General features: G+C 39.4%; 1 protein-coding gene and 1 long non-coding RNA gene across 4 annotated transcripts in view; one reads left to right on the forward strand and one right to left on the reverse strand.

Annotated features, from left to right (window-relative positions):
• Positions 1-12382, forward strand: part of WNT7B (Wnt family member 7B) — an 88934-nt gene that overhangs the window by 52258 nt on the left and 24294 nt on the right. The window lies entirely within an intron of this gene.
• The window catches only part of LOC115493429 (uncharacterized), a 78914-nt gene continuing 66533 nt past the window's right edge, over positions 2-12382 (reverse strand). For both annotated transcript variants that reach the window (XR_012053623.1, XR_012053624.1), the window contains 5 exons: positions 11349-11429; positions 10896-10964; positions 9139-9273; positions 8099-8231; positions 2-6357 (listed from right to left, as the gene is read on the reverse strand). This is a non-coding gene — a long non-coding RNA (uncharacterized lncRNA). The remainder of the gene's footprint in view (positions 6358-8098; positions 8232-9138; positions 9274-10895; positions 10965-11348; positions 11430-12382) is intronic.

A 12382-nucleotide genomic window follows, 5' to 3' on the forward strand; every position in this document is an offset into this window, starting at 1 on the left:
AAAAATAGATCTTTTTAAGCTAATTAAAAAGTAATTATACATCAAATGTTATTACTGGTATTCACTGTTGAAAGATAATTGCCCTTCTAACATTTTGAAAGCGAGGACCCTGATCTGGAAGAGTAAAGCCTCTGGTCCTATGGGGTTATTGATACAAGAGAGCTCCAACACTAGGTCTCTATTCCCCCAAATGATGGCCAGAGCAATTTGTCACTCACATGCCTCTGAAGGCTGCAGATCATTAATAGCATTGAAAGCAAAGAACTCCCCCCAGAAAAGTAAGCAGTGCAGGCTCTGTAGTATGAAGTCTGAATCAATAACAGAAATGAAACCTACTGTTGTTTTTTGACAGTGGATTATTCTGGCTAATTATTTGTGCATTGACTCTTTCCACTGGAATCCTTTAAACTGAAGTGCTTATGAACAGGCAGCTCTTACCAGTGCTAAAACCAGGGCAAAACTGAGTTATTTTGGTGTTTTGAAAAATATATCTGTCAAGATATCCAAAGTGATCTGTACCTGTCTCCTTTCTCAGACTCATGATGTGGAAAATGAGCATGATTTAGCAATATTTGTCTGTGTCACTGGTGCAGTGATTCAGAAAATCATTAAATTGGACACCTGACAGGGAAATATTAACAAGTAGGCCAAACCCAAGAGAGTTCTGAAGTTTGTTTTTTTTTTTTTTAATGCCTTACCCTTTGTTTTGATCTGTAGTTTTCTGGTGTGTTGAAAGGATGCATCTGAAAGGAAGTTACAGCTCTGCTTGCCAGGGGAGGTTTAGGAGAAGAGCATTTTAGGAAGTTTCCTGTCTCTTCCCATTCACTTAACTTTTGTTCCACTCTCCAGGCAGAAAGGGGGAGAGATAGGAGAAAACCCCTACAGTTTAAGCAAGAAACAAAATCTGTGCATGGATTTTATTAACTCCCAGGTGAAGAAGACTTTTGGCAAACACAATCAGAACATAAACTTCAATGTCACAGTTCTCTACATGCACTTGTACATGTGCACACATAAACTGGGAAAACGATAATTCCAAACAGAAGACTGGGAAGGGGAGGGGGACAACTTCTGAAGGAGAGATACTCATAAACAACTGTGATTCTTGCTCTCTTTGTACTGGAAACAGGTAACATTGTCAGTCCTCTCTTGATCCCATGTTTCAGCAGCAGGCCTGAAAAAACTTTGGAATTGGGCATGAAACATATCTAAGTGACGGTGTCATGGAGGAGCAGTTGGCATCTTATCATACATGCTGAGGGGGTGTCAGCCAGTAAATTATTCTTTGTTCAGGCCATATATAGGCTTAATTAAATTTGGATTCCACATATGAAACCAGTAATTTTTATTCTGGGCTATGATGATGGTTTCACTGAGATGCCAAATGTTCATAAAAGCTTCCTACCAAAAATGGGAGGAGTAGAGAGGCTCATTATTCTCCAAAAATGGATATTTGGGTCCAAGCAGATGGATTAATCTAGCACAGTAGTGTCTAGTGTGGTATGAGTTGGCCAGCTTGGAAAGCTTGGCTTTCAGTGGGAGCAGAAACTCGCGATGCATGAAGACAGGCGGCATTCTTAGGAATGCTTTACAACCATAGCTGTGCTTTAATGCTATCAGCAAGTCAATAAAGGGAGCCATAAATGAATCCAGACAGTTTGCTAAAGTAAGTTCATTTCTAGCTCACTTTTTTGCCTTTATTTTCTCCTGCCATTTCTTTCTCTGCTACTTTATGTTCTCATTTTCAATTTTTTAAAATCAATTTATGTTGTTTGTTATATGTTTGTTAAGGCTTAGTAATATTCATATATCAGGTTGACTGTATGTTTATTATTCTAACATCTGTGTATTTATTATGGGAAAATCTATCTTTACGAACTTGCACTATATCCAATAAAAACAATATGGGGGAAAAAAGGAATTGTACAGCTGGAAACAATTTGGAGGAGGAAAATGAGCTGGAATTAGATTATTTTAAATATGATACAGAGCAGGGTACACACTTCACCGACGGAAAGGCAGTAATTATCTTTGTCATAGCAGTAGGTGCTATGATTGGTTTAGGCATTTGTCAGCTATGAGAACCTCAATTGCACAGTGGCTTTTGGACCTAATGTGGAAAAATTTGGGGTTTTTTGTTGTTGTCATTTAGCATGGGCTCAGACAAGCATTTGAGCATTCAAGCAACAGAGCAGAAATAAATTTGTTTTCAGTAATTTGAACTGGATTTCTCCATTGGTGCTAGGATATAGTAAAAACCTTCCAGTGTGAGGGGTGGCTTCTCAAGGCATGCCATCAGCTTTCAGCTCCTGGTACAGCAGGCTGGCTGGGGTACCAGGAGAAAGGTGCACAGATGCACTCAATTGGCTGCAATCTGTACTGAGCACGTGTGCAGCTCCAGAGATGATGCAGGACCAATACAAACTGTGCCTTTATTGCTCATGTAGCCAGCTTGGAGTGACTGCTGGTGCCCATTTCCCAAGATGCCACGTGGAGTCATTGCATTTGCCTGTTTGATTTTTTTGAACTATGAAAACAATGGCAAATTCAATGATCTGTTGTTTAAGCAAGCATAAGTCTTAATAGAAGCACAGTGGTGCATAACAAGATGTATATTTCTGGGTTGTTTGGAGAGGGAGAGTTTTCTCATTATTAGCCTGAATGAAAATAAATAAATAAATAAAAAGACATGCATGATGAACCTTCAGCCCTAGCAGCTAGGTAAGAGGCTGACAGGTAGAGGCAGGCAGCAAAGAGATAAAACCCCAAAAATCCGTGGAATTCCTCCGCATGTTCATTTTGCAGGAAAGATTTACCACCCTGCAAACAGCCATTACAAAGCCTCCTCTTAAAATGTCTCAAACAGCACCTTTATTTTCACAACTGGCATGCTGTTGCTGGAAGAAGAAACTAAAACGTCTTTAACCTTAAGGGTGTCCAGTCTATTTGCTCTCACTGATTAGCTATACATTGCTCTTAATGTCTGTCACTTGGATGTTTTTAGAAAAAGAAAATTATCTTTTTATTCTAACAAAGTACTGTTGTTTTAAAGAAACATCCTATTTTGACAGGACACAGGATTCCCAGCTTGGTGAATCAATTTGAACATTTGTCAGTGAAATTTCTCTGTGTTTAAAAATTTCTTAGATGTCAGAACCTCAACATGATTCAGAGAGGCCTTAGTAATGTTTTCAAAATACATTGTAAAACATAGAGGAAAAGACAAACATAAATGGACAGTAGCATTTGTAAATTATGAGTTGACTGAAATAAATTTTGTTTTACTTTACTAGGAAATCTGTCAGTTTGCCACATTAATTTTATAATCTTTTTCTTTGTTTCCCTATAAAAAAAAAAAACATATATAGTCTGCAGCATATAATAATCTCCAGCCATGAACAGACAGATGTTTATATATCTCAATTTATCTTCTCCACTTCCTTTTCTTTTTCTAAGGTTTTACTGTTTAGTTCAAGTATAGCTCAACTGTATTTTCTCTTTCCTCAAGGGTCATGTGTGTGAAGAATAGTGTAAATTCTCTTAAATTAAAATGTTCTTGTTACCATTTCAATATTTACCTATTTGGCAGCAGATTTTCTTTAAAAGGCAGATATCCTTGTTCCAAACACAGTGCTAATATGGTAATACAATTACTTGGTGACCTGTGTGTGGCTTGCAGCTGGATGAGGAATGATGGTTACTGATCTGAATGAAATCTGGAATTCCCATTCTAAGGAAAGGGCTTTTGTTTCATTCTGTTTCATATAAAAGTGAAGATTTTCTTGGAACAGGTGCTTTTCTGTAGACATTTTCAAATTTAAATACACTGACATACCTGACTGTGAGCAATTCTGTTTTTGTTTTCTGAGCACTTAATTTTAAATTTGTTCCATGCATTGATGTAAATTAATGCTAAGAACTGTAACTTGGGAAACACAAGTCTCTGGGTCTCCTGAACTCTGCTCTGCTTCCATGGGTATTCTGGGATGTAAGGGCCCATAACACTCCACAGCTTGGTAGGAAACATCATATAGCACAACACACTGTCTTCCCTAAACCTCAGACCTCCTGAAAAACCAAGGGACTGGCGTGGGGATGGGGTTTAACACATTGTTTCCGTGGCTCAAAACTAAATGGACCTTTTTATGGTATGGAATTGCTCCATCTAAGTGTCAGTATGGAAAAGAAACATTTTTTGGGGGAGAGGGGTGGGTACTCATAAGTTTTGTCATTTGTTTGTCCTACTTGCGTACTCAGGTGTGGTGTAAAGAGGGCAGGATGGGGCCTTGGGTCTTTGATGATCATTTCCTGCCCAGCACTGGCCAGAACAAAAATCCTCTTTTTGTCTTTCAGCTTTTCTGTAGTTATACAGGGTAACATTTTCCATATTGCTTTGCTAGTTTCCCTTGGGATGAGTCAGTCAGAGGTCCTGTGGAAAAGATAGTATACAAATTCTAGGCTATGGTTTAGTTGAATGCTGTACCAAAGTTTGGACACAGGGCTAACTTCACATAACAGCTTTAAGCTTGGCATTTCCTTACTTCCAAGTGCCTCCAAGGAACATTAATGTTCATTTAGTGTCATTTTTTAATATCTCTTTTCAATAAAATTGCTGAGTACAAATGTTCCATAGCATGCTGACTCATTGGTTACTTCAGCATCCCAGTCCTATTGGTCAATGACTTAAAATATAATGCATGCTTAAGCCAGGAAGGCAAATGACATTGAAAGTCAAATAAAGTGGGGCTGGGCATCATCCAAAAGGATAGGGGCCAAGTTCTTGTCCTATTACTGTCAGTAGAAATTTTGCTGCTGGTTTCACCAGAACCACTAAAAAGTCTCCTGGCTTTTGGTTATGAGCAGAACTTGAAAGTAAAGTTGAATTTCATAGAGGGACTCAGCTAAACCCCAATTAGTTAAATGACAATCAACCATACGACATTTGACTTTTTAAGTACAAAGCAACTTTGCAAACAGGCAGGTGCTGCCAAACCTTGCCACTGCAGGGGAAGTTCTTTATGGAGGGTGACAGGGAGTGCAGGCCAACACCTGCTGGTGTGTGATGCCTTAATGACTTACGGTTCTAATGACTTTGGAGATTCCTTGAGCTTTACTACTGTGGTTAAGTGTGTTGTCAAAATCTCTTCCCTAGAATTACAGATGATAGGTTTGGTCATCTAGTCCAACCTCTACGCCAAGCAGGACAGGCTAACATAACATTAGACTTCAGAGTTACATGTGTAGCAGCATCCCTCCCTTTCCTCCTCTTAGGGATATGTTCCGTTTGGTGAGCTATGTGTTCTTAAACTGAAAAGCTTGAAATGCAGAGAGAGGCATGTACAAACATTACAAAAAATGCAGCATTTGTTATCTGCACATTTCTGTTTGCAAACAAATATTTTATCATTCAGGATTAGATCACTGATCCATGCAGTTTGACATCATGCCTCCAGTCACAAGCAATTTCTTTTACTAACAAAGTGGCTGGTGTATTGCAAAATATTACATCTGACAAATACCTCATTTTCTAATTGACAAAATTTCCTTTGTGCGTATCATGCCTGACCTTTTAGCATTGGATTAAATTGTGCATGACTGTAGTTTATTTCTCACTGATGTTCATACTGTGAACAATAATATTATAGTTACTGATAGAAGAGGAAAATTAAAAAAAAGAAATCAAGCAAGCAAGAGGACTCTATCATCTATTATTTGGAGACTCGAAAACGTGAATCTAGCATTCTAAGGTAGTCATTCAAACAGGGAACTGACTCCAGCCATGCTTTTTTTACTCAATACATGCTTAACCTTAAACCCTCCATTGTAACTACTATTAAAGAGGCTTTGAAAGCCTTTTTTTTAAAGGCAGAACCAAGTGGTTTTCAGAATATAGAAGTCATAGTGAAAGCCAGCATGCAAGATCAAGCCAGTGATGGGTCCTTCTGCTCATCCCAGACCCACTAGGAGACTACTTTTAGCCACAAGTGTAGTTTGTTGCTTTGCTATCTATAATGCTCTCTCCAATGCAGAGATTGTGTGAGAAGGATGATTCCTAAGACTTAGCCTCGAATTACTGACATGTCTTTTTAATTTGCTCTCACCCCAGAAAGCTCATGGGTGCACTGGGAGAAGGCTCAACAGACATGCATGGAACTACACATAGACTTTACAGCTTCATTCATGTTGCTAAAATGAAAAAATTTACTCATGGATCATGACTTATTTTTACCTGTTCACTCATTTCTTCACCAAAATGTGGAAACTCATATTCTGTCTGATTCAGCCTCCAGCCACCTTGTTCAGAAGAGATCTCCATTTTATGTCCCATCAGACAGGGTCGGTGCAACCTTGCGGTTCCTGAGGGGAATGGCACAAGAGGTAGAAGTGGTATCTCTCTGCTGCTGAATTAAAGGGTTTCAGACAGAAAAGGCAGAACAATGAGGAGCCCCTTCCTCACTTATCTTTGGCCCAGTTTCACATCACACAGCTCCAGGCATTTGCTTGAGATGTCCGAGATAGGAACAAGGCTGTTTTCCTTGTATGGTCAAAGAATAGGGAAAAACACTTCCAGAGGGTGATTTGCATCTTAAACTGACTGCACAGTGGTCCCTGTTGCCTATCCTGGGAATTTAGACTCCCTTAATACCTAAATTTCCTTTGTGTTTGAATTTTTTCCATCTCTCTATATATATAGTTTTGCAGGGGAGCATTTGGTCCACTCATAAAGCCATAGCTGCTTCCCCACATGGAAGACATGGAAACTTAACCCCTATTTAAAGTCCTACCAATTCTTAGTACTCAATCACCAGTAGTACCTGCAAAAGTTGTCTTAGCTGGGGACTTTTAGACAGATAGTGGCAAAACACAAAAATAAACTCTGCAACCACAGGCGTAGCTCCATTGCTGCTCTTTGGAAATTTAAGAATTGGGAGTCCAAAATTACCACCAGATGGTGCACCTATTTAGCAAGTGACAGAGACATATTCCATACAAAAAAATGGAAGCCACAGCCTCCAACAACCCACCAAGTAGCTTCCCCTGCTCTTTATTCTCAGTTGTGATATAAATTGAATGTGTTTGAAACATGGACCTGCTGGTCATACTATCCTGTTACATTTAATACAGAGTATGTTTTCAATCTTTGTAATGGAAGCCTTTCAACTCTCTGGCTAGGGACGTGAGGAAGTGGGAAAGAGTGAAGCAGACCTATAAATGCATGTGAAGGAAGAGGGAAAGAAAAAGGGATGGGCCAGAAGCAGGAAAAAATGCTAATGGTGAAGGGCAATACAGTATCCAAAATCCAAAGTGGGCAGCACCGAGCACTGGTGCATTCCTGTTTTCAGTTGAGGCAGTTTTGGCTATCAATGGTGGGTACCTGTCAGTGCATTTTTGAAGGGTAATCTTAATGTCTATATTTTGGAAACTTGCTAATGCCAGTATTCCAGGCGGAATCAGTCAGGGTATTTCATTAAGGGCATAGTAAAGATGGTGAATTTCCTAAAGAGTCAGGTGGGTTTTATTCTCTGACTGCTTCTCATTCTTAAGCATTTGGGTCTTCCATACTCAGAGCAGGATCAGCACAAATTGACAAGCATATATTTTCTGTCATATTTGTCACAATAACGAAATATCACGTGATTCTTTCAACCATCAATACATTGTCATGTGTAGCACATGAGCTGGCATCTATTTCCGTTCTACTCCTTGCTTAAAAGAAAATTCCAAAGTAATAGCTAGGTTCCTGGCAATTCTATTTCATGAACCTCACGAAACTTATGCAGAAAAAAATATTGTGTCTCATTCCTTTGCTTAGGTGGGTCTTTTACTGCTTTCTCTTGTTATGGTGTCTTTAAAATTATTCCACAAATAGAATTTCGTGTATTGCTAAGAATGATTAATTAGATTGTTCTTTTAGTTACAACTTCATCAGTGAAAATGAACTGAAAATTTCCTGAGTGAAAACATTTGAATACTCTTTAACCCGAGAAGTGTTCATGCAGAATGGATAAAATAATTTTCATTCTCTTTATCTAAGCTGAGAGGAAGGAATCATGTTGAGAAGCTCAATACCATTCCCTTCCTCTCCCTTTTCACATACCTGTGTCTCCTACTTCAATGTAAGAACAATCATTTTATGGTGAAAGGGTGGACCAGGAGATAATGGAGTTGTTCTCTGCTCCCAGCTGTGCCTTTTTGTGTGACCTTGGGCACGTCACTTCATATCTCGCTCTCTGGAAATGAACAACAACTAATTTCAGTGAGGAATTGAAATGTTTGGGGATTAACCTCCACTTGAACATTTGGGATGTATCCTCAAACAAAACTGTTTGCTGTTAAAGTCTTCTTACTCAAAGAGGAAAGAAAAAGGAAAAGAAAGAAATAATGTGGAGGAATATGGTCTTCTAAAAAGTGAGTCCAGGCCCCAAAAAAAAAAAAACCAAAAAAACCATAGTGAAAAATCCCAGTAGAAGAGGCCTAGTAGGATTATTAGCTTAGGTTGCAGAAGGAAGTCTAAAAACCTTAGGTAATTTTCCACTCAAATTTCACAAAGAGAAAATATTGAACTGATGTTCAGTACTTACATATAACATAAAAGGGACAGAATAAAGCCCACAGGGAGAGTAAATTCTGGTTACTTTTTGTATGTGTGCTGTAATTCTTTGAGTGAATCTTCCCGTCTGTGTTCCCTCTTTTTCTAGCTACTGGTGCACATCCTGACACCAGAGATGGGCATTAACACTTTTTCCCTCTTTCCCTTTCGCTTTCTCCTTGCTGTCTCTCATTTTCTTTCACTTTAGCAGTTCAGTAATGCTGAAACCAAATTCCCTTCCCTTTTGTTTGCTTTCCCCTTGTCCACTGATCAACCATCTTGATTATTACACTCTAGTATTAACTATAGTATAAACAGAAGCACTAAGCAGGAGATTTAGCTGGGTTTTCCCTGCCCTCTTATGCAACCAAAGGTTCTATAGCACCCCCTTTTTGTTTGTTTTCAGGGATTAGTGGCATTAATCCACATACTGGTGACATAATGAGGCATAAGCTTCACTCAGAGCAGCAAGACACTGTGTTTTGAGAGACCCTGGACTACTGTGCTAGAAGGGATGGGCATGGAAGGTTTGAAAGGTGGCAGCCTACCTTCAGAGCTGAGTGGCAGGAAGACTGCTGATGGGGTTTTGCACATCATGAAAGCTTTTCCATTCATGTTGTCTTCTTCTTGAAGTCAGATTCAAAGTGTCTGCATGGAACAGCTCATGCAGCAGTATCTGTGTGCTGTCAGTTTGTGTTAACCAGAAGAACATGACATCATGTGATAGACAAAAACACTACTTGGTACCATATAGCCCGACCCAAAATGTTTCACGTGAAACATTTGTTTTGGTTTGGTTTTAAGACATTTGCCTTTCTAACTGGTCCATTTTAATTAGAGCTGAACCTGAACCACAAACGATAGATTTGAACTTTCCCAGAGTTCAGCTGCGTTCAGATCTGGCTTTTGGTTTGGCCCATCACAAAGACAGAGGTCAGCTCCAAAGTTCAGATCTGGAAATGAGCTGCTGGAAAGTGGGGGGCTGGAAAGATTATTTAGTGACACCCATATTTCACTTTAATGGGGAGTAGAGATACTTGCACATGGGTTTTGGAAGCAGTTTTAATAAGCAGCATCTCAAAGACTGGTATTAATACCAATCTGTCTATTGAAATACTCATGTACAGCAGAAAGGGCCTTATTTCTCCTTTTCTGGTCATAAAGCCCGGATCTTGGCCTGAAACTGGAATATCTTAACCTAGAAATTTTTCTTCTTGTCTTTGTTTAAAACTCATCATTCCTTTCTAGGGTACACTGCTTAAAAACAAATGGGCTAGAAACTTGATCATTTTATTCTTATGAGATTTAGTTTTTTCAGCAGGTAGTTTTCAGGGTTGTTATGGCATCTGCCATTTGTCAGTCTCTGATAGGTTTGGGTCCCCATTTTAGGGTGGCTTCACTCAGTCTGTAGCAAGACACAAGCTTAACACAACACAAATAATACACAGCAACCATTTGTCTACTAGATCAGATAACCTGACGCAGTGGGGTTAGCTGTGCAGGCTCAAATGAAACATTGATTCAGTAACTGTTTTAAGTCCTGAGAAAATTCAGATAAACCTTCCTTGTTTATGTGAATTTTGTCACTTCCCAACTCTTGTCAGGACCAGAAACTCCAGAGCTGAAAAAACAGACTTTGAACTCTTGTGATGCTTCCAAACTAATTTTGCAAACCAGAGAGGTTTGGATCAGAATCTAAACTTTGTGTATTTATCCAAACTTCTCTGCTCTTTACTCTTTTAAATCTCTTTCATATGTGTGATTTGTGCTGTGTCTTGCTCCCTGGGGTTACAAATGTGACCAGGCAAGGACCCTTTAAACACCAAGAAGGGTGGACATCATTACTTGACCCTGTCTCTCCTCCCAGCAAGATGGAAAGCCAGATATACCAGAAAGGTGAATGCAGCCACACAAGCAGCGTGAAAGAGCATTTCAAAACTATTTAAGCAAATTCAAAAGCAAGTCTCAACCCATCCCTTCTACCAGAACTTTCTCATTTGCTTTCCACATCCTCTGAGCTCGGACAAGGGACTGCAGTGACTTGCAGGATCGCTGCCCAGCCTGTCTGCTGCAGCCCAGGAGCTGTGACCTCTGAGCAGAAATAGCAGAGCACAGACAATGCTGGGCTGCCAGCCCAGCCCCTCTGCTATAGCCACCATGGAAGGGCTGGGTCACTTGTGACAGTGCAAGTGACTTGCTTGTGGAATTTGATTTTCTGAGTTTTTTCTCTAAGGTATCCTGCCAGGTATTAGAAACCATGCCAGGAATTTACAGGAGCTACAGATTTGTAGGACAACCTTCATACCTTCATCCTCCAGGAGACGATCCAACAGCAATTCCCAGCAAATGCAGCAAGAACATCTCTGCTGTGCTCCTGTGCAGAATTTTTACAGAAGAAGACAACATTCTACTATACTATTTGACACAAATTATTTTTCCTTTTTTTTGGTCAAATCTAAGTCTCTTGTCTATGTCTGTGCACTTCTTCAGAAGAAGGCCACCTTGAAGAGCAGAGTCACCAGACAAGAAAGCAAAATAATCTCTGTGACTGCAAAGTGATGTCATGGGCACGCAGGAGATGCTTCTACATGACTAGCAGCCTGAAATGCTGCTCAGACCTCCCAGTCTGGCTGTCACCATTTCTTGGTTTGAGCAGGATGTCCTCTGCTGGATAATCACTGCTCTTACCGTGAAATGTTGCGTAGAGCAAGGTATTTCTAGAGGTCATAATTTCACAGTTATTTGACATAAGGCTCACCTTGTGTTGCTGTTGCAGTGAGAACTAAAAGGTCAGCGGTTATTCCATTTCATGATATTTGTCTGGATTTCGGTTGAAATTCTGAAAGAGAATTTAAATAAACATATATATTTATTAGATCCTTCCTAGGTCACATAGATGCCTAGTGTATGTGATTCAGTTAAATAAAAGATACTGCCTCTCTTCATAAATCTTACTTCAGAAATGTCATGACAAAGTAGAATTAGTACTTTATATAAACTCATCCTAATTCTGTACTTGATAGAATCAAGTTAAATGATACTAAAAAAAACCCCTAGAAAAATACACTTTGTTCAGAAGAAGGTCTTTTTTTTCTAATCAGTGAAAGAAACAAAGTCATCTCCTGGCTTTTCATGTAAAGGAATCTTTTTTCCCCAGTCAGAATACTTAAGGGTGGGCTTTCCTTCTCTAAAACCACCATGTCCCTCCAGCAATTACACTAAGATGATTGCTGCCAGCAAAGCTGGAAAGGCTCACTGTGCAGGGAAATCTGGCTTAACTCCAATGGGATAAGTTTAGACTCTCCCTTTCTTGCATTTTCTACTGCCAGTTTCAGGGCTTCCCCATGCATCTAGATACCTTCTGGGAGCCTTGCTTTTTTGGTTTCTAATTCTCTCAGTTGTTGGTGAGGCTGGATTTTTGTGCCAGCCACATGGAAAATGCTATGTGGAAGAACATCTGAAAGACAGGCTTTTAGAGCCAACACCCTGTTGCACATTTAGCTCTAGGTGCTTAGTTCTTGCCCTATAGATGTAAATTATTTTGTATCCCATATACATTAGGACCTAGTCTGAAAGCAATCTTTAATTGCTAAATGTCCTGTGCTACTCTTGCTTTGTATGTGTTTCCAAAAGGAGGTTTCTAGATTTTTATGTTTGTTTCTATCTATCCGTCTGTCTCAAACATTTGTGTAGGCTAACATAAAAAATTAGTACAAGAAAAAAGTCTATGCTGACAAACAGAATATCCAGCTTGAAGTTGTACGTATCTCACTAGTAGTCAAGAAATGTCAG

This window comes from Taeniopygia guttata, chromosome 1A (genome assembly GCF_048771995.1).
Source record: "Taeniopygia guttata chromosome 1A, bTaeGut7.mat, whole genome shotgun sequence".
Classification (NCBI taxonomy): Eukaryota; Metazoa; Chordata; class Aves; order Passeriformes; family Estrildidae; genus Taeniopygia; species Taeniopygia guttata.